At 38.6% G+C, this 25,364-nt stretch overlaps 1 long non-coding RNA gene across 1 annotated transcript in view; it reads left to right on the forward strand.

The window, feature by feature from the left end:
• The first annotated feature begins 10,844 nt into the window (after window positions 1-10,844).
• The window catches only part of LOC104846387 (uncharacterized), a 196,324-nt gene continuing 181,804 nt past the window's right edge, over window positions 10,845-25,364 (forward strand). Inside the window, exon 1 of the long non-coding RNA XR_775874.3 lies at window positions 10,845-10,910. This is a non-coding gene — a long non-coding RNA (uncharacterized LOC104846387). The remainder of the gene's footprint in view (window positions 10,911-25,364) is intronic.

Here is a 25,364-nt window from a genome sequence, read left to right on the forward strand (position 1 = left end):
AGAGAAATAAAGTCTTGATACATGCTACAATATGGACGGAGCTCGAATACATTACACTGTGTGAAATAAATCACGAAAGGACAAATATTCTTTGACCTCACTTATATAAAAAGATAAGAACAGGTAAACATGTAGAGACCAAAGTTTATTAGTGGCTATCAGAGGTGGGATGGAGGGAGAAAGGAGGGGAAGGATCATTGCTTATGGAGTACTGAATTTTGGTTTATAATGATTTTTTTTTAGTGATAGAAAGATTATATTAAGGGCAGGATTGCACAGCTGATTAATGTAATTGCTGTCAATAAGTTGTAAACTTGTAAAAAGTTGAATTGGCAAAAGTTATGTGATAGATATTGTCTTAGTTTATCTAGTGCTGCTATAACAGAAATACCACAAGTGGATGGCTTTAACAAAGAGAAATTTATTCTCTCATGCTCTAGTAGGCTAGAAGTCCAAATTCAGGGCGTCTGCTCCAGGGGAGGCTTTCTCTCTCTGTTGGCTCTGGAGGAAGGTCCTTGTCCCCAATCTTCCTCTGGTCAAGGAGCTTCTCAGCTCAGGAACCTTGTGCCCAAAAGATGCAATGTGCTCTTGGCGTTGCCTTCTTGTTGGTATGAGGTCCCACTGTATCTCTGCTTGCTTCTCTCTCTTTTATATCTCAAAAACAATTGGCTTAAGACACTATCTAATCTTGTAGATCTAATCAATATAACTGCTGCTAATCCATCTCATTAACATCATAGTGATAGAATTTACAACACATAGGGAAGTCATATCAGATGACAAATTGGCAGACAATCATACAGTACTGGGAATCATGACCTAACCAAGTTGACACATATTTTTTGGGGACACAGCCCAATCCATGACAGACATTTTTACAACAATGACAAAAACAACAACAAAAAGAGTAGCTGCTAAGACTGCTTAATAGTGATAGAATTTACAACACATAGGGAAGTCATATCAGATGACAAATTGGCAGACAATCATACAGTACTGGGAATCATGACCTAACCAAGTTGACACATATTTTTTGGGGACACAGCCCAATCCATGACAGACATTTTTACAACAATGACAAAAACAACAACAAAAAGAGTAGCTGCTAAGACTGCTTATGGACAAGCAAACACCTCATGGGATTTGGTTCCTTGGTTTGGAGGTTTAGAGTTGTGGTTTCATGGGACCTCACAGTTAATTGGCCTAATACCATGTTTAGTTCTTCTGTTCTACCTCCTAGTTCATTGTGTAGTGCTTGGGTTCTTCAAAAGCTTGCAAGTGGCTATTCAAGGTACAGTTGGTCTCTGCCTAAAGCAACAGAGGAAGAAGGAGAGTCTGGAAGAATAAAAGAAAATAGGAGGCGGAAATGTAATGTGTGGCTAATTGCCTTTATGAACAACTGCTTCCTTTGCCATAAGACCAGAAGAGCTTGTTACCATTACCAAACATTTTGATCAAAGATTTTGTAGAAGAATCTTGATCAAAACAGGTAAAATGAAGAACAGAATTTCAAATTATCATGGAATTCAGACATTCTGGAGCCATGGAGGCTGGATGAACCCCTGGAACTATTGCCCTGAGACAATCTTTAAATCTTTAACCGAAAGTATCCCCTGAAATCTTCTTAAAACCAAGCGATAGCTTAGCTTAACTAGTAAAGAATGTCTGCATTGAGCATTGTGCTCTTTTAAGATCTATCTATATATTGGATCAAACTGACAATAGCAACTAAAAAGATTAGATAGGAAATTTAGGGAGCAATGAGTTTATGTTAATGGGGGACAAACAACTTGGAAACGGAGGGTGAGAGTGGTTGCATAACTCAAAGAATGTAATCAATGTCACTGAACTGTATAAGTAGAAATTATTGGATTGGTGTATGTTCTGCTGTGTATATTCTCAACAATGACAACAAAAATAAATTATTAAAAAATGTCCTTCTATTTAGGTTTTAACTTGGAGGAACTATAAATGAAAATGGCATTAGACAGTTTTTACCCAGTTCAAGGAATGAGAAAGCCAGCAGATTTATTCACACGTACTTAGATTCTAAGGAGAAATTCAAAGTAATGGGCATGTTGTATAGAAATTGAGAGAGATCAGATCTCTTAAATTCACTCCTGTTGCATCTCTACTGTCACAGGATAGGATCATTGTTTCCCAGGAGGATTGTGATAATCTCCTCATAACCGGTTATAATGCTTTAAACTAAATGTCCTTTCTGCTAATACAGTACCAAAAAACAAACAAACAAACCCATTGCTGTCCAGTCAATTCTGACTAATGGCATCCCTACAGGACAGAGTAGAACTGCCCTGTACAGTTTCCAGAGAGCACCTGGTGGATTTGAACTGCCAACCTTTTGGTTAGCAGTCGTAGCTCTTAGCCACTAGGCCACCAGGGTTTCCATTAATACAGTAGTCCCCTCTTATCCTCAGTTGCGCTTTCTGTGGTTTCAGTTATTGTGGTCAACTGCAGTCCTAAAACATTTAATGGAAAATTCTTGAAATAAACAATTCATAAGTTTCAAATTGCATGCCATTCTAAGTAGTGTGATGAAATCTCTCGCTGTCACGCCGGGGACGTGAACCATTCCCTTGTCCAGCATCTCCACACTGTATACACTACTCGCCCATTAGTCACTGAGTGGCCGTCTGGGTTATCAAATCAACTGTTGTGGTATCACAGCGTTTGTGTTCAAGTAACCTTTATTTTACTTAATAATAGCCCCAAAGCACAAGAGGGGTGATGCTGGCAATTCGGACGTGCTAACGAGAAGCCATAAAGTGCTTCCTTTAAGTGAAAAGATAAAAGTTCTCAATTTAATAAGGAAAGAAAAAAACTCACCTCATTTCACATCATCACAAGAAAGGTGAGTAGAGTACAATAAGATATATTGACATTCACATAACTTTTATTATATTGTTATAATTGTTCCATTTTATTATTATTGTTATTAATCTCTTACTGTGCCAAATTTATAAATTAAGCTTTATCATAGGTATGTAAATAGAGGAAAAAAACATAATATATATAGTGTTCAGTATTATCTGCTGTTTCAGGCATCCACTGCGGGTCTTGGAACATATGCCCTGCAGATAAAGGGGGACTACTGTACTGTAGTACAGGTATCATGTCTTTTCTAAAGTAGTGCAACAGCTTCTCCTAATCTGTCTCGCTGCCTCCATTCTTGCCCTGTCTTCAGTGTATTTTCAATTGAATTGTCAGATAAATCTTCCAATCGTGGAAACATGGTTTTCAATTAAAATGTTTCAATGCCTATCTAGAGGCTTCAGGTTAAACAGCTTAGAGTGGCACAGAGACTTAGTGACCTGATCCAGTCCTGCCTACCTCTTTGACTCATCTCACATTATTTATGTCCATCTTTAAAGAACGACTTGCAGCCTTCTGAAAGTGCCATGGTCTCTGTTGATTCCGTGCCTTTGCACATGCTGCTTCTTTGGCTCACTCTACATGTCATTCAATACTCAGCCTATGTGCTACCTCCTTAGAGAAGTCTGTGTTACATGCCTTTTCTATGTGCAAGCACAGCACATTTTGCAGTTACTATCGCTGTTGATTTACTGCATTGGTTTATAAGGTATTTTGAGGGAAGGGTCTAAATAGTATTTGCCTTTATGGTTCCAAGACCTAAGTGATCTCTGAAGGAGAGAAGATACTATGAAGAAGGAAGTAAGGAGGGAAGATTAGTGTATAGTATAAACATGACCTCTATCCTAAACAGACCCAAAAAATTGCCTACAATTGACTAAAGTTGTGTGAAGCAAAATAAAACTGGATCAGCGACTGCCCTGACAGGGAGCACAACAGAGAACCCCTGAGGGAACAGGAGATCAGTGGGATGCAGACCCCAAATTCTCATAAAAAGACCATACTTAATGGTCTGACTGAGACTAGAGGAATCCCGGCGGTCATGGTCCCCAAACCTTCTGTTGGCACAGGTGAGGAACCATTCCCGAAGACAACTCATCAGACATGAAAGGGACTGGTCAGCGGGGGGGAGAGAGATGCTGATGAAGAATGAGCTAATTATATCAGGTGGACACTTGAGACTGTGTTGGCATCTCCTGTCTGGAGGGGGGATGGGAGGATAGAGAGAGTTGGAAGCTGGCAAAATTGTCACGAAAGGAGAGACTGGAAGGGCTGACTCATTAGGGGGAGAGCAAGTGGGAGTACGGAGTAAGGTGTATAGAAACTTACATGTGACAGTCTGACTTGATTTGTAAATGTTCACTTGAAGCTCAATAAAAGTTAATAAAAAAAAAAAACAAACTGGATCAGCATTCTGCCTTGCCCAGAATTTATTAGCTGCTTTAGAAAATCAGTATATTGAATCAGAACTTGCAATATATGACTGCTTTTTTTTTTTTCTATCATCACTGCTGTATCAAAGGAACATCTTTCCAACATACACATCTGTTAAGTCTATGTTTTTATGTGATTTTCCTTAAAATTCCGAAGAACACAAAGGCATTGCTGTGCCTCTTAATAGGGTAGACCGGAGGAAGAATTGCTCATCTAACTAATAGCTGTTGCTGTGTTCACTGATGATCTTTCACTCCTCCTGGAGCCCTGGTGGTGAAGAGGTTAAGAGCTCAGCTGCTAGCCAAAAAGTCAGCAGTTCGAATTCACCAGCTGCTCCCTGGAAACCCCATGGGGCAGTTCTGCTCTGTCCTACAGGGTTGCTATGAGTCAAAACTGACAGTAATTGGTTTGTTTTGTGTTGGGGGCGGGGGTGGATTCCAATATAAGCTTGCAAGAGAGACATGGGAAAGTGCTTCTTATGATAATCAAAGTCTGATAATGGAATTGGCATAGATAACAAAATGTCCTCATTTAATTTAACAAATGTTTGAACAGCTACAATGGGCCAGGTACTGATCTAGGTACTAAACTAGGGATAAAATTTTAAATTAAATAATGTTTCTGCACTCATATAACTTTTATTCAAATGTCTTCAGTTTTCATTCTATAAATGAACGTGGGGGTAGAAATAGTGTGATCAAAAGGTTCAAGAGGTCTGGTTTGCCCTTAAAAATGGCAGGGAAATGGAAGAAGTCTGAAAGCTTAGCTTTCTATCGCACCCCTGGCAGTTTTCCTGGAGAGCCTGAACTGAACCTAAGGAACCTTCCTTCAGAGCAGCCCCTCCCTGCAATGTGCTTCCCTCCTGAAACAGAGGCCTGTTCGTTTTGGACACAGCCTCTCGCAATTCCACTTTCCCTGAATTACTTCTCTCATATATAGTTTTTGGTGTCTGAGTTGGAATTTTCAGAAACACTTGTTTGTTTCTTAATTTTTTTTTTATCTTCATGGATTAGGCCACTTAATACTTGGTTAAAATATTTGAAAAGAGAGTGATTCTATTTCTAGCTAATAGAGTGACATATTGAGGACATACTGAACTTCCTTATTTCATGTTGAATTCAATGAGAAACTCAAAATGCTAAATAACAAAAAAACTTTCACAACCAACTAATGGTAAATTGAATAGTCTGTTAATAATAAGGAATCATTTGTCACATTTTCCCCATCATCCCTTAGCATTAATAATATCCAAAAGAAATATCCAACTAAAGGAGCCCTGGTAATAGCAATATTTCAATTAGTGGATGGATACAAAGATTGGGTCAGTTCAGTTGGAAGTGTCTGAAGTGTCATTTATTTTAGCCTTTGTCTAATTTCCAGAGAGGGTCTGATGAGATATTGCCAAAAAAGGTTGAAAAGAATGATTCAGAACTAGTGTGCTAGAGGTGGTGTTCTTGATCCTAAAGGACAACCGTATATTGTATTGTGATATATATTTTTTTTCTGTTACTATTTTATTATTTTTCTGTTATGGTTACTATTTTAAATTACTATTCTTGTTATAAGCAAGGATAGCAAGACTTCATCTCACATACTTTGGACACATTATCAGGAGGGATCAGTCCCTGGAAAAGGACATCATGCTTGGTAAAGTAGAGGGTCAGAGAAAAAGTGGAAGACTCTTAATGAGATGGATTCACACAGTGGCAACAACAATGGGCTCAAACATAGCAACAATTGTGAGGATGGTGCAGGACTGGGCAGTGTTTTGTTCTGTTGCACACAGGGTCGGTATGAGTCGGAGCTGACCTGACAGTACCCTAAAAACCTGACAGTACCTAACAACAAGGTTGTGTTTCTAGTACTAATGTTTTCTATTACTTTTACTATTGCTGTATAAGACCAATCAATGGATTAAGAAAAAGTTCTCAATTTTATTGCTTATTTGAAAGAGTGTTTATGACAAGACATTCCATTTATTTACCTCTCATTAATTTCTCAATCCACGGCAGATATCACTCCTATAACCTTAACAATTGCCCATGCCTATATTCTGCTCAGACCTCTCTCCTGGCTAGACTCACAGTGACGCTTCTCACAGCTTATAGGACACCTCTACCTGAATAGCCTACAGCCACCTCAAAATTATATGTGTAAAATTAAATTCTTTATTTCCAGTAAAACACCCAAACCTGTTCCACCTCTTGAATTCCTCATCTCAGTGTCTTCACCATCCATCAGTCTGCCCAGAGTCATTCTTGATTCCTACCTTCTCTTATTTCCCGTATCCTAAGGGAAAATGAAAGGAGCCCTGGTGGTGCAATTGTTAAGAGCTTGGCTGCTAACTGAATGGTTGCCAGTTCAAACCCACCAGTGGCTCCATGGGAGAAAAGAACTGGCAATCTGCTCCCATAAAGATTACAGCCTCAGAAATTATGGGGCAGTTCTACTTTGTTCTTTTGGGTCACTGTGAGTTAGAATCGACTCAACGGCACACAACAATAATCGTCAATGAAGTCTGTAAATTCTGTCTGTAAACTGTCTCCCAACTCTGTATGGACGTCTTAATTACCAGTGATGCTACCCTGGTTTAGGTTTTGCCATCTCTTACACTGATCTGTACCTCAATTATGACCTGTGTGTTCACACCTTCATGCTTTTCCACAAAACCCTCTGCATGTGTATACTTTTCTCCCTTGCCTGCATGGAAGAATCCTACTTATTTTAAAATCTCAGCTTTTCTCTTCTGGGAAACCTTCTCACTTGTTTCCACTACTCTGCTACCCACCAGGGTTAGATGCTTCCAGATCATTTGGAATATAGTTTTGAATAACACTTATCAATTTGAATTATAGACATTATAATGATGTAGTATTTTATTAACTTTTAAAAATCCAGGCCATGGACACTAAATAAACATTTGTTGGATAAATTAATGAATTAATTAGTGAAGCTGGCAAATTAGCAGATTTTTCATTCCTGAAGAGCAGAAGAACACTGACAAATGATTAGGGAAACATCTTTAGGAACTGTGAATTCTTAGGCAGTAAACTGGGAAAGTCTAGGTCATGCTTCCATTGTTTCTTTTTCACTGCAGTGGGACATTTGAAGATAGAGGAATCTCTGGGAAGGGAACTACTGACAATGCAGTTAGTGTTGATGAAAGGGATTTAGGTACCTGGACCATGACTTAATATCCTGGAACGATAGACTCTAGACTAGGGTGACATGCATATTGCAAGTATGGGGAAGAACAAATATGTTTTCCAGAGGTTAGCTGACCTATCTAAGAGTCTCTATACTGTAAATGTAGAGGAAGCAAACACCCAGATAAATCCATGATGCTGATTACCTTGAGGGGAAGCAGATGGAATTCGGAAAGAAAAATTAGACTGAGGGAACTTCTTAGTGATTACTGTGAGAAAATAGAGGAGACTGAAAATATTAAGTAGAAATTCAAATACCCATACAAAGGCAAAGCACATGGGTTGTAAAGAAAACAAATACCTGTTGCAACATGTATAATCTTGTGGGGAACACCAAGACTTGGTGAGAATATTTTCATGAAATAGCTTATCCAATGTACCAAATACACGAATATCTCCTAGGAGGGAAAGTAGAATAGTACAATACGTTAAGAGGATACACATTTAGGAAAATCCACAAAATATATACTTGTTGTTAGGTGCCGTCTATTTGGTTTCAACTCATAGCCACTCTATATACAACAGAAGGAAACACTGTCCGGTCCTGTGCCATCCTCACAATCATTCCAATGTTTGAGCCCATTGTTGCCACCACCATGTCAATTCATCTTGTTGAGGGTCTTCCTCTTTTTTACTGACCCTCTACCTTACCAAGCATGATATCCTTCTCCAGGGTTAGGTCCCTCCTGATAACATGTCAAAAGTATGGGAGATAAAGTCTTGCTATCCTGGCTTCCAAGGAACACCCTGGCTGTACTTCTTCCAAGACAGATTTGTTTGTTCTTCTGGCAGTCTATGGTATATTCAATATTCTTCACCAACACCATAATTCAAAGGTATCATTTCCTGTTTGGTCTTCCTTATTTATCGTCCAGCTCTCACATACATATGAGGGAAGCGAAAGTACATGGCTTCAGTCAGACACACCTTAGTCCTCAAAGGGGCATTTTTTCTTTTTAACACCTTAAAGAGGACTTTTGCAGGAGATCTGCCCAATGCAATAAGTCATTTGATTTCTTGACTGCTGCTTCCATGTATATTGATTGTGGATCCAAGTGAAATGAAATCCTTGATAACTTCAATGTTTTCTCCAACATGATATTGCTTATTGGTCCACCTGTGAGGATTTTTGTGTTCTTTATATTGAGGTGTAAGGTGTAATCTATACTGAAGGCTGTAGTCTTTGATCTTCATCAGTAAGTGCTTCAAGTCCTCTTTGATATCATTAAGGAAGGCTGTGTCGTCATCCACGTATCGCAAGTTGTTAATGAGTCTTCCACCAATCCTGATGCCCCATTCTTCTTCACATAGTCCAGCTTCTCAGAAAATTTGCTCAACATACAGATTGAATAAGTATGGTGAAAAGATACAACCCTGATGCACACCTTTCCTGATTTTAAACCATGCAGTATCCTCTTGTTCTCTTCTAAGGACTGCCTCTTGGTCTATGTACAGGTTCCTCATGAGCACAATTAAGTGTTCTGGAATTCCCATTCTTCACAATGTTATCCATAATTTGTTATGATCCACACAGTCTGATGCATATGCATAGTCAATAAAACACAGGTAAACATCTTTCTTGTATTCTCTGCTTTCAGCCAAGATCCATCTGACATTAGCAATGATATCCCTCGTTCCATACCCTCTTCTGAATCTGGCTTGAAATGTATACTAGACAGCTTTAAAATGGACAAAAGAGACAGAAATTTTGTTGAACTGGCCTGAGGGAGGAAACAGATGATGTATTCTTGGTATAGATTACAAAACTGGCACAGAATCAAGATACAGCACTAACGGGAACATAATCCGGCCATCTGCTGGAAGCCTTAGTCAGCTGAGCACAGAGCATTTGACAAGTTCCTTGACCTGCCTGATGAGCATTCTATCTCCCAGAGAGTAAAGGAGGATGTCAGAACTCATCCTAGAAGTGGCAGAAGTATTATGCTAACATTTTGTATTGAAAAAACAATACAATAAAAACTATATGTTTTTAATATTCATAGAAAAAATCATTACAGAAAGAACTAGTAATGATGGTTGCCTCTGGTAAAGGGACCTGGGTACCAGGGTGTCAGACAAGGGTATAAAAAATACTTTCTACTCTTTACCTTCTTACATTTTAAACTATGCAATTATATTGCCTATTCCAAAAATAAAGATGAAAAAAGGAGCAAGAAAAAAAAAAAAACAGCACTCACACTGGGTAACAGTGAAGGATCTTTTAAGATATACCATAACACTTTGCATAAATTTTTCTTAAACCACTTACAATAATGTATTGCAATAATATGAGTAGTTCCCTTAAGTGACCTGACAGATTAATGAGAACATTCCATTCCATCTGTGAAATATACTGATAGAGAACCCAGGCACACTGAATGTTCACAGCTGGGCAGTCTCTCTCTTATGTGCTCATGTCCTTGGTTCACTCTGTCTTAGTTATCCAGTGTTGCTACCACAAATGGATGGCTTTAAGAAACAGAAATTTATTTTCTCACAGTTTAGGAGGCCAGAAGTCCAAATTCAGGATGCCGGCTCTAGGGGAAGGCTTTCTGTCTTTGTAGGCTCTGGAGGAATGTCCTTGTCTCTTCTGAGCTTCTGCTTCTAGGCAATCTTCCTGTGGCTTGGCATCTCTCTTCCCTCATGTACTTTCCCCATGCTTGTTTAATGTCTTTTATATCTCAATAGATTGACTCAAGACACATCCTACACTAATCCTTCCTCATTAATATAATAAAGACAACCCATTCCCAAATGGGATTATAACCACAGGCGTAACCCAGTGCTGTCGAGTCGATTCCGACTCATAGCGACCCTATAGGACAGAGTAGAACTGCCCCATAGAGTTTCCAAGGAGCACCTGGTGGATTTGAACCTCCGACCCTTTGGTTAGCGGCCGTTAAGGGTTAGGAATTACAACACGTATTTTGGGGGGGACACAATTCAATCCATAACACACTGCAAGTGGGTTGTGTGCTTATGAAGAGTTGGCCATGCTTGTACTCAAACCGGATTGTCAATTGTACTTGATATTTTAAAACATGTAATTTAATGAAATATTATGAAATCGATGAAATATTAAATGTGAAATGGAAGAAAATTCTTGGAAACTTTTTTGAATGCTTTGGAAAGACTATGAATATTAAATACTTTAAAAAGTGCTGTCAGATCAAGACAACTGTAAAAGACTGAGGAAAAATTCACAAAAATCCAAAACACTTAAATATTATTCTATCTCTACAGCGTTGTTAAATTCTTACACCATTGTAAATAAATGAAACTAGACATTCTAGATGATGTGTTATTCCTTACAGAAAGACCTTGCAAAATTCCAGTCAACAATCAAAGGAAAGACCTTGACCCTATATCTACAGTTTGGTGAGTGAATTTATATTTAAGTGTTTTAAGTTAAAATGAAACATTTACATTATTTATGTGTTATGGCTCTCCATTTTAATAGACTTTTTTGTTTAACCAACTGGCCATATGCCAGTCTTGTGTTGGATAAAGCATCTGACTCTTCCACAGGACTGTGAGCTTTTTTGGAGGAGGGGCCATGTCTTACTTGTCTTTGTAACTCTTATACATCATATAACTCTTAGAACCATGGTAGATATTCAATAAACAATTATTGAATAATTAAAATGTTAACAGAGTCAAAAGCAGTAGATTGTCATGCTGAGTCCTGTTACTTGGGAGTCACCAGGCCTTCTTACCAAAGCTTGAAAAGGGTAGAGTGAAATGGCACAAGAATAAACTGAATTCAGGGGCTGACTTAAGATATAGAATATGTAAGATATTGGAAAGAGCTGGCAAACTCATCTTTGGCCAGAATAAGAACTAGTATACGTACAAAATTAGCATATTAGTAGTTCCAAGCAAGAATAAGTTCATTTGAAATCTTATGGCAATGCCCCTTTCAAAATTTCTCTACTGATCTTAAAGAGATAATACTCTGAATGAGATTTCAACAGATCGACTTCTGGAAACTGTTAAGCTAGACCTAATTCTATGTTGGTTAGGGGAAAATGAGAGATTTCTTGGGAAAAAATAATTAAGTTATTTTAGGGTTTGTGATAGCTAAGGAGAAGAAAACTTTACTTAGATGCACGTAACAGACCAGAATTTCCCAAAGTATATTCCATGGAATACAAGATTGTGATACGTTGAGAGAGACAGAGAACGAGAATAAATTTTGGAAAATTCTGCATACTATGTCCCTATCTTAGAGGTTCACAGTGCATATTAGCAAATTAAAAGTTCTGAGCACACTACAGAAAAGAAACAAGTTTAACTTTTTTAAAATTTAAATATGCCATATCCCATATTTATTTGACTTTGGAAACATTTTATATATTACATATAAAAAATGTTTCCAAAGTCAAATAAAAATGGGAGATGATATGTTTAAATATGGTAAAAATGATACTACATTTTATATGTAAGATAAAATATAATATTTCACACAGAACTATTATTCTTTTGAACATAATTTGGGAAAGAAACCAGTGAGCTTCCATCTGGAGCTTTTTGTAAGCTCTGTTTTTTTTTTCACTTTCCAATATTTTAATATATATATAATATATATATAAAGAATATGTTCTTTTATTTTTATAATTTTTATTGTGCTTTAAGTGAAAGTTTACAAATCAAGTCAGTCTCTCACACAAAAACTTATATACGCCTTGCTACATACTCCCAATTACTCTCCCCCTAATGAGACAGCCCACTCCCTCCCTCCACTCTCTCTTTTCGTGTCCATTTCGCCAGCTTCTAACCCTGTATACCCTCTCATCTCCCCTCCAGGCAGGAGATGCCAACATAGTCTCAAGTGTCCACCTGATCCAAGAAGCTCACTCCTTACCAGCATCCCTCTCCAACCCATTGTCCAGTCCATTCCACATCTGAAGAGTTGGCTTCTGGAATGGTTCCTGTCTTGGGCCAACAGAGGGTCTGGGGGCCAAGACAGCCAGGGTCTTTCTACTCTCAGTCAGACCATTAAGTCTGGTCTTTTGATGAGAATTTGGGGTCTGCATCCCACTGCTCTCCTGCTCCCTCAGGGGTTCTCTGTTGTGTTCTCTGTCAGGGCAGCCATCGGTTGTAGCCAGGTACCATCTGGTTTTTCTGGTCTCAGGATGATGTAGTCTCTGGTTCATGTGGCCCTTTCTGTCTCTTGGCCTTGTAATTGCTTTGTGTCCTTGGTGTTCTTCATTCTCCTTTGATCCAGGTGGGTTGAGACCATTTGATGCATCTTAGATGGCTGCTTGCTAGTGTTTAAGACCCCAGACGCCACTCTTCAAAGTGGGATGCAAAATATATTCTTAATAGATTTTATTATGCCAATGGACTTAGATGTCCCCTGAAACCATGGTCCCCAGACCCCTGCCCCTGCTACGCTGGCCTTTGAAACATTCAGTTTATTCAGGAAACTTCTTTGCTTTTGGTTTAGTCCAATTGTGCTGACCTCCCCTGTATTGTGTGCTGTCTTTCCCTTCACCTAAAGTAGTTCTTATCTACTATCTAATTAGTGAATGCCCCCTCCCACCCTGCCTCCCTCCACTCTTTCGTAACCACAAAAGAATGTTTTCTTCTCAGTTTAAACTATTTCTCAAGTCCTTATAATAGTGTCCTTTTCCAACTGACTAATTTCACTCAGCATAATGCCTTCCAGATTCCTCCCTGTTATGAAATGTTTCATAGATTCATCACTGTTCTTTATCGATGTGTAGTATTTCATTATGTGAATACACCATAATTTATTTATCCATTCATCCATTGATGGGCACCTTGGTTGCTTCCATCTTTTTGCTATTGTAAACAGCGCTTCAGTGAACATGGGTGTGCATATATCTGTTCGTGTAAAGGCTCTTATTTCTCTAGGATATTTCCGAGGAGTGGGATTGCTGGATCGTATGGTAGTTCTATTTCTAGCTTTTTAAGGAAGCACCAAATCAATTTCCAAAGTGGTTGTACCATTTGACATTCCCACCAGCAGTGTATCAGTGTTCCAATCTCTCCACAGCCTCTCCAACATTTATTATTTTGTGTTTTTTGGATTAATGCCAGCCTTGTTGGAGTGAGATGAAATCTCATTGTAGTTTTGATCTGCATTTCTCTAATGGCTAATGATCGTGAACATTTCCTCATGTATCTGTTAGCTACCTGAATGTCTTCTTTAGTGAAGTGCCTATTCATATCTTATGCCCATTTTTTAATTGGGTTATTTGCCTTTTTGTAGTTGAGTTTTTGCAGTATCAAGTAGATTTTAGAGATCAGGCGCTGATCAGAAATGTCACAGCTAAAAACTTCTTTCCAGTCTGTAGGTAGTCTTTTTACTCTTTTGGTGAAGTCTTTGGATGAGCATAGGTGTTTGATTTTTAGGAGCTCCCAGTTATCTAGATTTTCTTCTGCATTCTTAATAATTTTTTGTGTACTGTTCATGCCATGTATTAGGGCTCCTAACATTGTCCCTATTTTTTCTTCCATGATCTTTATCATTTTAGATTTTATATTTAGGTCTTTGATCCATTTTGAGCTCATTTTTGTGCATGGAGTGAGGTATGGGTCTTGTTTCATTTTTTTTGCAGATGGATATCCAGTTATGCCAGCACCATTTGTTAAAAATACTGTCTTTTCCCCATTTAACTGTTTTGCGGCCTTTGTCAAATATCAACTGCTCATATGTGGATGGATTTATGTCTGGGTTCTCAATTCTGTTCCATTGGTCTATGTATCTGTTGTTGTACTGGTACCAGGCTGTTTTGACTACTGTGGCGGCATAACAGGTTCTAAAATCAGGTAAAGTAAGGCCTCGTACTTTGTTCTTCTTTTTCAGTAATGCTTTATTTATCCGGGGCCTTGTTCCCTTCCATGTGAAGTTGGTGATTTGTTTCTCCATTTCATTTAAGAATGTCGTTGGGATTTGGATCGGAATTGCATTAAATGTATAGATCGCTTTTGGTAGAGTAGACATTTTTATTATGTTAAGTCTTCCTATCCATGAGCAAGGTTTGTTTTTCCACTTACGTAGGTCTCTTTTGGTTTCTTAAAGAAGTGTACTGTAGTTTTCTTTGTATAAGTCTTTTACATCTCTGGTAAGATTTATTCCTAAGTATTTTATCTTCTTGGGGGCTACTGTAAATGGCATTGATTTGGTGATTTTCTTTTCGATGTTCTTTTTGTTGGTGTAGAGGAATCCAACTGATTTTTGTATGTTTATCTTGTATCCCAATAACTCTGCTGAACTCTTCTATTAGTTTCAGTAGTTTTCTGGAGGATTCCTTAGAGTTTTCTATGTATAAGATCATGTCATCTGCAAGTACAGATATTTTTACTTTTTCCTTGCCTATCTGGATGCCCTTTATTTCTTTATCTAGCCTAATTACTCTGGCTAGGACCTCCAACACAATGTTGAATAAGAGCGGTGATAAAGGGCATCCTTGTCTGGTTCCTGATCTCAGTGGGAATGCTTTCAGGCTCTTTCCGTTTAGGGTGATGTTGGCTGTTGGCTTTGTATAAATACCGTTTATTATGTTGAGGAATTTTCCTTCTATTCCTATTTTGCTGAGAGTTTTAATCATGAATGGAAGTCGAACTTTGTCAAATACCTTCCCTGCATCAATTGATAAAATCATGTGATTCTTGTCTTTTATTTATGAGGTGAATTACATGAATTGTTTTTCTAATGTTGAACCATCCCTGCATACCTGGTATGAATCCCACTTGGTCGTGGTGAATTATTTTTGTTGATATGTTGTTGAATTCTATTGGCCAGAATTTTGTTGAGGATTTTTGCATTTAAGTTGATGAGGGATATACGCCTGTCATTTTCTTTTCTTGTGGTGTCTTTACCTGGTTTTGGTGTCAGGGATATGGTGGCTTTATAGAATGAGTTTGGGAGTATTCCATCCTTTTCTATGCTCTGAAATACCTTTAGCCATAGTGGTGTTTTCTCTGAAAGTTTGGTAGAACTCTGCGGTGAAGCCGTCTGGACCAGGGCTTTTTTTTTGTTGGGAGTTTTTTGATTACCTTTTCAATCTCTTCTTTTGTTATGGGTCTATTTAGTTGTTCTACCTCTATTTGTGTTAGTTTAGGTAGGTAGTGTGTTTCTAGGAATTCATCCTTTTCTTCTAGGTTTTCAAATTTGTTAGAGTACAATTTCTCATAGTAATCTGATATGATTCTTTTAATTTCAGTTGGGTCTGTTGTAATATCGCCCATCTCATGTCTTATTCACGTTATTTGCTTCCTCTCCTGTTTTTCTTTTCTCCTTTTGGCAAGTGGTGTATAAATTTTGTTGATTTTTTCAAAAAAACAGCTTTTGGTCTTGTTAATTCTTTTCAATTGCTTTTCTGTGTTCTATTTCATTTAGTTCAGCTTATTTGTTTTCTTCTGGTGCCTGTGGGTTTCTTTTGTTGCTCGCTCTATATTTTTTCAAGTTGTAGGGATAATTCTTTGATTTTGGCCCTTTCTTCTTTTTGGATGTGTGCATTTATTGATATAAATTGGCCTCTGAGCACCGGTTTTGCTGTGTCCCAAAGGTTCTGATACGAAGTGTTGTCATTCTCATTGGAGTCTATGAATTTCTTTATTCTATCCTTAATGTCTTCTATAATCTAGTCTTTTTTGAGCAGGGTATTGTTCAGTTTCCAAGTGTTTGATTTATTTTCCCTGCTTCTCCTGCTATTGATTTCCACTTTTATGGCCTTATGGTCAGAGACGATGCTTTGTAATATTTCAATGTTTTGGATTCACCTAAGGCTTGCTTTGTGACCTAATATGTGGTGTACTGTAGAGAATGTTCCATGTGCACTAGAAAAGAAAGTATACTAGGTCACTGTTGGGTGGAGTGTTCTGTATATGTCTGTGAGGTCAAGTTGGTTGACTGTGGCATTTAGATCTTCCATGTCTTTATTGAGCTTCTTTGTGGATGTCCTGTGCTTCTCCGAAAGTGGTGTGTTGAAGTCTTCTACTAGTATTGTGGAGCTGTCTATCTCACTTTTCAGTGCTGATAGAGTTTATGTATCTTGCAGCCCTGTCATTGGGTGCATAAATATTTAATATGGTTATATCTTCTTGGTGTATTGTCCCTTTAATCATTATATAGTGTCCTTCCTTATCCTTTCTGATGGATCTAACTTTAAAGTCTATTTTGTCAGAAATTAATATTGCCACTCCTCCTCTTTTTTGATTGTTGTTTCCTTGATATATTTTTTTCCATCCTTTGAGTTTTAGTTTGTCTGTGTCTCTAAGTCTAAGGTGTGTCTCTTTTAGGCAGCATATAGACAGATCTTGTTTTTTAATCCATTCTGCCACTCTCTGTCTCTTTATTGGTGCATTAGGCCATTTATATTCAGGGTAATTATGGGTAGGTATGAATTTAGTGCTATCATTTTGATGTCTTTTTTTGTGTGTTGTTGACAATTTCTTTTTCCCACTTAATTGTATGTGCTGAGTAGATTATCTTTATATATTATCCTTTCCTCATATTTGTTTTTGTTCATTTTGTTTCTACTGAGTCTCTATTTTTTTCTTGTATTTTATTTGGATGTGTAGGATAGTTTGTCTCCTTTGTGGTTACCTCATTATTTACCACTATTTTTCTAAATTTAAGCCTAGCTTTTATTTCTTTGTATCACTGTATCTTCCTCTCCATATGTAAGGTGTATGATTACATTTCTTAGTCCCTCCTTTTTATTTTAATGTTGTCTTCTTTTATATAATAACATCACTGTTACCCTGTTTTGAGCTTTTTTTTTTTTTTTTTAATAATCTTGCTTTGTGTTTTTGGATTTCCCTGTCTGGGTTGACTTCTGGTTGCTCTGCCCAGTGTTCTAATCTTGGGTTGATACCTGATATTATTGATTTTCTAACCAAAGAGCTCCCTTTAGTATTTCTTGTAGTTTTGGTTTGGTTTTTACAAATTCCCTCAACTTGTGTTTATCTGGAAATGTCTTAATTTCACCTTCATATTTAAGAGACAGTTTTGATGGATATATGATTCTTCGCAGGCAATTTTTTTCCTCCAATTTTTGAAATATGTCATCCCATTGCCTTCTTCCGTGCATGGTTTCTGCCGAGTAGTCTGAGCTTATTCTTATTGGCTCTCCTTTGTAGGTGACTTTTTGTTTATCCCTCACTGCTATTATAATTCTGTCTTTATCTTTGGTTTTGGCAAGTTTGATTATAATATGTCTTGGTGACTTTCTTTTAAGATCTACCTTATGTGGAGTTTGATGAGCATCTTGGATAGATATTTTCTCATCTTCCACGATATCAGGGAAGTTTTCTGCCAACAAATCTTCAACAATTCTCTGTGTATTTTCTGTTATCCCTCCCTGTTCTGGTACTAAAATCACTCGTAGGTTGTTTTTCTTGATAGAGTCCCACATGATCCTTAAGGTTTCTTCATTTTTTAAAATTCTTTTATCTGATTTTTCTTCAAATATATTAGTGCCAAGTGATTTATCTTCGAGTTCAGAAATTCTAGCTTCTACTTGCTCTGTTCTGCTCCTCTGACTTTCTATTGAGTTGTCTACTTCTGTAACTTTATTGTCGATCTTCTGAATTTCTGATTGCTGTCTGTCTATGGATTTTTCCAGCTTATTAAACTTTTCGTTATGTTCCTGAATAATCTGTCTAATTTTTTCAATTGCTTTATCTGTGTGTTCCTTGGCTTGTTCTGTGTATTGCCTCATTTCCTTCCTGATGTCTTGAAGGGTTCTGTATATTAAACTTTTGTATTCTGCATCTGGTAATTCCAGGAATGCACTTTCATCTAGAAGATCCCTGGATTCTTTGTTTTGAGAGCCTGTTGAGGTGATCATGGTCTATTTCTTTATGTGACTTGATATTGACTGTAGTCTCTGAGCCATGTATAAGTTACTGTATTAGTTTATGCTTGCTTACTGTGTCATAGCTGCTTGCTTTGTTTTGTTTTGGTACACCCCTATAGGTTGATTGCTTGAGCTAGCTTGATTATTTTCACCTTCGGAGGTCTGACGTCCTGTCCGCTGTTGGGTAGAGCTGTTATCAGGTATATCAGTCTAGGAGTCCATTCAGTTTTCTTGCATGAATTCAGCTGAGGTTTCCAGGTAGCTGATCATCAAGTATGTGGTACAGGCCCTGTCCTACAATCTTAGAAGTGCAGGGGTGATTGATGTATGTACCGGTATCTGATGGCAGCAGGGGGTCATGCTCTGAACAAGGCAGGGGGCTGAGAACTGATCCCCGGCTGTCCCTGAGGAAAGCCCATCCCTGTTCCCTAGAGCAGGCAGGTGGGTGGGTTCTGCAGACGCACTATGGGCAACCAAAGCTTTTGGTTGTAAGTATTGGGAGGTACCAGTTATTTTCGAACCCCTGTCGCGTGTGGTTGGGTGACATGAGTGGAGCTACCAGTCCTTAGGTCCCTGATGTGGGTAGGTGAGGACCTTGTTTCATAGGCAAAGCAATGCAAAACGTCAAACACCCATATTTCCACTGCACAACTGAAACAGTTGGAGTCTGCCAACAAGGGCCTATTCTCCCGAAGCAGGCCCACACATTTTCATGCAGAAGGGAAAGGTACTCAAAGTGCACGGATGGTTTATGCCTGGATAGGAGCTGCTTCTGTCCTGATCTCCCCCAGTTAGTGGAGCTAGCAAATTATCTTTTCCCCCAATTGCAAGTTTTTCCTTCCCCAAGGCTGGGAGGATGGCTCTAGGTGCTCACCAGGGTCTATCTCAGGCCCAGGGAATTCAACCGCTGAATCCAGCTTGGAGGTGGGGGGGGGGGAGTATGGTAAAATATACACAAGTACTTAGCTTTTGCCGACAGCGCCGTTTTTCTTAGGTTCCGGAGGTGTGAGTAGGCTGTTTGGCTGGCTGCTTCTCCCTGAGGAAACTGCGGCTGAACACTAGTACCAGCCTGCCGCCGCCTCTCCGGGAATGGTGCCTAAGGGCTCCCCACGATTCCGATCTGATAACTCCTCTCCGCTTCTGAACGGTCTCTTTCTTCCCCTGCCCCTCAGTTCATTTTCTAAGCTTGCCTTTGAAGCTCAGGGCTCCCAGCTTGTCACAGATATACTCGTTTCACTTGTTTTTTTGGGTCTTTGTTGTAAAGAGGGCTTGCCGGAACCATCTGTCTATTCGCCATCTTGGCTCTGCCTCTAAGCTCTGTTTTTAAAATGAAACACCTTATGCACCAAAGAGAGAAAGAAGTGTATATAACCAAGGGAGAGGAGATAAAGGTAGAGTGTTGCTCATCTCTTTGAGGGTGCTACAAAAAAATCTTAGGATTCATAAGTGTGCTGGAACACAAAACTTCTGTGATATTTGCATCTAGGGTGAGGGAAGTGGGAGTTTAATCAGTAGGCACTCTGGTTAGCCACCACCAACAGTATTGAATTTAGTTCTGGAGATGACACTTTTATGATAAATTGGGAGAGCATTCAGAGTAAAATGGCTAGACTGGTGAAGGAGCTTGAAGTCCTGTCAAACCAGAAGAGATGTTTGCCTAGAGATGAGGGCCTCATTATGAGAAAGATGAGGGAGTCTTGATGGCTGTCTTCACATCACATAATGCAGGGTTGGTCACAGGGTTGGCCAAAGTAGGAATTTGACTCAGTGTAAAGAAGAACTTGATTATAGTTGGAGCCAAGCAAAGGTGAAGTGGACTCCTCAGGATGTCATTAGTTCCCCATCACCATCAGTGTTAAGTATTTGGGTGGAAAAATACAAGAGAACACTTTTACAGAAAAGTATTCTAATATAAAAAATCAAATGGTATTATTGATCACAGTGATTCTAGGAAAAACTGTTCCTCTGATCAACGTCTTGGGTAAAGGACTGTACTTGCACATATTAGCATAGTATAATTTTGTAGATTGTTTTTCCTATGTTGTTGTAGGCAAGGATTCTAAGAAAGAAAGTCAATTGAGAGAATATTTCAGTTTTCCAAATAGAATGGCAGAAGCAGGCTTTAGAGACAGGAAAGGAAACTGGCCTTGGGAGAGTCAAGAAAACATCAGAGGTGAAAGCAGGGGTTAAATTTAGGTTGAGAATCTCAGGCAGGTAGAAGGCAGAATAGACATACTTATCACGAGTCAGGACAAAGCTGTGAGTTATAGTCTAGGTAAGCTCAGGAGAATTAGGGACACAAGGGTTTGCAAAGGCAAGACAAAGATGGTCAAAAGGACAACCAGACTGCTGCCTGCCTCTCTGCTCTCACCTGTGATATTTTCTCCCTTGCCCACTATGCTCCCACAACAGGGTTTGTTTTGTTTTGTTGTTTTTCAAACACGCTAAGTCTATCCCTGCCTTCAAACCTTTGTACTAGGTGCTCCTTCTGCCTGGTATGCTATTTCCTCTGGTCCTTACGTGGCTGACCCTATCACTCAGATCTCCACTAAAAGATCACCTTCTGGGTGGCCTTCCCTGACCACATAATCAAAGAGGGAGTGATGCTCATCTTGCCGCATCAGCCCATATTACATTCTCTGTATTTATTGCTACCTGATATTTATTTTCTTATTTGTGATTTATTCTCCATCTCCCCTTCTGAAATGTAATCTCCATGAGAGTGCTGGCCTTGCCTGTCTCACTCCCCAAGGTCCACGGTCTTAAATAGTGCCTGGCACTTAGTAAGTGCCTCATGAATATTGATTAAATGAAGGTTCAGTGACTAGCATGAAGAGGCAGGAAATGGATGGCCCTAGAAACAGCAGAGACAGAAGTTCAAAGGATCACAGATGAAAATCACTGTGATGCAGGAAGGGACATTGACCACCTAAACCCCACGATTAAATGGCTGAGTTTTACTTATAAACTTAAAATAAAATGACCTCATTTTTGTGTACTACAAGGCATTGTAGTAGATACGGCAAGATCCAGGCAAGGGAGCCTGGGAAACTGGTGGTGCCATTATTAGACACAAACAAAGAACACATCTCTCTAGGGAAGGTGAAAATGCTCATTAATTACTTTTATAGAAATTCTTGTCTGCTTGAGCTTATAGCAAAAAAAAAAAAAAATGTTCATTAGCTGGCAAACACAGCTTCAATAATTTTTCAAACATAATTTATGAGAACATTTCACAGCAAATGTAGTAGTGACTATATTGTTTCTCTCTAAATCACTCAAATGAAAGGACAGAGAATCTTTATGCAATCATTTAAGTATTTTTAATTAAAGAGCTATGTCCATGTCATAATCTTTCTTAAAATGATTACATTGTGAAGCTAAAGGACAAAAGAAAGAGAAAAAGTATTTCACACCCTTGCATAATTGCACCCAGAGCAGTGGCTGCACTAGAATCACCTGGGCACTTTAAAGAACAAACAATGACAAGCCACACCCAAGGCAGATTAGCTCAGAATCTCTGGGGGTGAGGTCCTAGCCATAAAGTGCTCCCCGCAAATGATTATAGCGTGCAGCCAACTGAGGACAATGACAGCAAGGGATGAGGAAGAGGGGAGAATTACTGTCTTTATACCACCTTTTATGAGAGTCAATCTAAACTGTGGTGAGAGGGTTGGAACTTAAATTTACACCCCTGGTTTCAAATCTGAATGCTGTAAATATGATGTTTTACATTGAACTCTAGCTTCTTATATTATTCTATGTTTTTCTCATTAACGATTCAACTTACTGACATCCAGAAGCTGGTTAAAGGAAATAAACTTCAGAAAGAATAAGAACAGACCATTAGAGACAGAATATCATTACCCATTAGAAGTGGTTGCCTTATACGGAATCAGAGTTTTATCTTTTCAATGTAAAGATTATGAGCTGCTGATATACTTTGCCAAGTGAGGTTGTGACTATTAGTTCTCTACAGATACTCAAAGTTTAAATCATGTTATATCTTGTGAGATATTTAAATTGAATTCTACCTAGTGGAAAGGAAGCAGACAAGATGATTTAGGGAAATTATTTTCAAGCAAGAGGGTTTATTTAATTTATTTTTTTAGTCTATGCTCAAGGACCCCTGATGCTGGTTGGGTGGTGTCTTGCACTGCAGCCACATGTTCCATCTTTAGAAAGATGGTGAACTGGCTAATGGATCACCCAGTGTGAATCTGGACAGATGCCCATTCCCTAACTGCTGTGACAGTGTGGCAGACTCCAGGAAAGGAACACTCGACTTCCTTCTTCTTCTCCCCTCCCCTGTCAATCAACTTACCCAGCTCCATCCTCAGTCCTCTGGGCTATTGTTTTTCTCTTACTCTACATTGAACACTTAATTATGTGCCAGGAACTCACAATATCCCTATAAGAGTGGTGCTTTTATTATCTCCACTTTACAGATGAGGAAAGGGGCCTTGTCTTACTGTTGGCCTCAGCCACACAGCTAGTGAGTGGTAAAACCACCATTGCATCTTAAATCTGTCTGACTTCAGAGTCCAATCTCTTAAGCAGTACATTTACTCCTTCATCCTTCCACCGTGGATGGATTCCCAGCATACACTTCGCTGCTGCCCCAGAGTCAGCTCCTATCTACCCAGCCTGTGTAACGGGACACTTCTGCCCTTTCTTACTCCCCAGTACATTGATCAGCCCCCCAACCATGAGAACCACAGGCAGGATATGTGGCATCTGAAGAAATCCCTCCAAAGAGGAGAATGAAAGATATGCAGGAAAACTAAAGCACACACCCTGCTACCCACAGCTTTTGGTTTTGCTCTTAAGGACATTCCAGTGATACTTTAGTCTCTCTCAGCAGCAATCTCCTCCTATTTTCCCCAGGAGAAGGAGGTAGGGTTAGGGCTAGGGTCACCTTCTGGCTATTTCCACCAGACTTTCCTTTGTGCAATGAAACCAAATGCTCCTGTTAAGATTTCTCCCTTTAGAAGATTCTAAGTGGCTTCTCCATGTTCAATAGATCAGGTCTCCCATATTTCTTATAATAAAAAATATATGTAAACATTTATATGTATTTAAAGGCAAATGATAGCTGTTACCATTGCTTCCCTAAAAGCTTTACTGTTCCATGAAAAGGAGTTAGCTGGCTTTTATCCAGCACTACAAATATTTCAAATTAGAACCATTGATTTATTGAATGCATTTACATAATTCACCTTGAAAAGCAAAAAATCACCTATTCAGAGCTTGGTTAACTGCCAGGAGAAATAAGTGTCATGCTCCTTATAACAGAAAGAAAGAAAAAAATTTTTTTTTTTTTTACTTCATTCTGTATGCCAACTAAGCTGGTGAGTTGGTCCCCTAGTTGGGCCTGAAGGCTTCCAGTGGTGCTGAACTGCAACATATGACTATTCGGAAGTCTCAGAGTATCTAGCTCTATGAATCACATTAGACTCCAATCTATTCTCATTTGCATCTGAAATAATCCTACTTACTTCAAAAGCAGTTGATCTTGTCCAAAGAGATTCATTTAGGTAAAGAGTTCTCTAAAGAACTTTTTACCTTGTAATAAAAATATTTTGGATAAATCACAAAGATAAACACTTATATAAAATTAAAATGCTGAGGAAAGTACAACTATGACTCTGAAACAGGGTACCAAATTTGTGCTATCAACAATTTCAAATATTTCTTAAGAAAGTTATTTAAAAAGTCCAGTACCCCCAAATTTAGTTTTTAAAAAATATTAGTTTTCAAAATCTGGCTGCTGATTAATGTATCTCTATCTTGGATCTTTTGTAAGGCTCTCTAGTTGATAATAATATAAGAATTAGAACTAAGTAGATGCTATAAGAGGATTCCATAGAGAAGATCCTTGAAGGGAATACAGTAGCAAGTGTAAGGAACATCTTTTCCACTAAGAGCTTGGTAATAATTTGAGGATGAGTAGAAAATTTACTGGGCATCCAATCTTAGAACCTTGGAACGTGAATAATGTTTACGGATCTGTCCTTATCATACTGAATTACAAATTAGATAATACAGATGTGGAAAAGTTGAAAATGTAAAATTTTAATAAGAGAATTTTGTATAATAGGATTTATTCTAAATATATACATTTAAATATTTTTTCACTGCATGTATGATACTGTACTATGGAAAATGCCATAAAATAAGCACTTTAGACTGAAATGCATTAACATGGCTACACAAATAGACTGAATACAAGAGTATGTTGTTCAGGGACTCAAGTTGATGAAACCTATCAGGAGTTAGCACGGTGGACTTCTGGTGTTTTTGCCTGCCAGCGCCCCTTCTCCTTAAACATAATACACCCGTTTCTTTTGGAGAATACTCCTCCACTCTGAGTCCACCTAGATCCAGCCAAGGTGACTGTATATTAGCTGACTCTAGGGATGGGGCACATGATTTAGGCCTGGCCAATGAGAATGCAAATCCTCTTGGCTATTGGGATTGGATCAGATTTGGTAACGCGACCCAATCCAGGCCAAGTAGAGTTCATCCCAGAGCTTCTGGAATATCAAGAAAAACGAACACTTTTTCAACAATCAGTTGACTAAATTTATAGAATGTAAAAATGAAGCTAATGGTGATTATTTTAATGCTAGGCAGAGGAAGTATCCTGTAAATGAACCCAATGAAAAGGAAAGAAGAGCTTAGAAGCAGAGAGAGACAAGTACCTGAGAATATTTAAACACTTGGATCCCACTCTCGCTGCAGTTAGTAACCTCCTGAGCCTTCCAGATATGTAAGCCTTTTTTTTTTTTTTTTGATAAAATAATGTGATCCTGTGTGTCTGTCCATTACAAAAAAGATACTCTACCGTACACTTGCCAGCTACTGTTGCCGTCTAGTGGATCCCAACTCTTAACAACCCTACAGGACAGAGTAGAACTGCCCCTAGGATTTCCAAGGTATGGCTGGTGGATTTGAACTGCCAACCTTTTTTTGTGTAACAGACGTAGTTCTTAAT

This window comes from Loxodonta africana, chromosome 4 (genome assembly GCF_030014295.1).
Source record: "Loxodonta africana isolate mLoxAfr1 chromosome 4, mLoxAfr1.hap2, whole genome shotgun sequence".
Taxonomy (NCBI): Eukaryota; Metazoa; Chordata; class Mammalia; order Proboscidea; family Elephantidae; genus Loxodonta; species Loxodonta africana.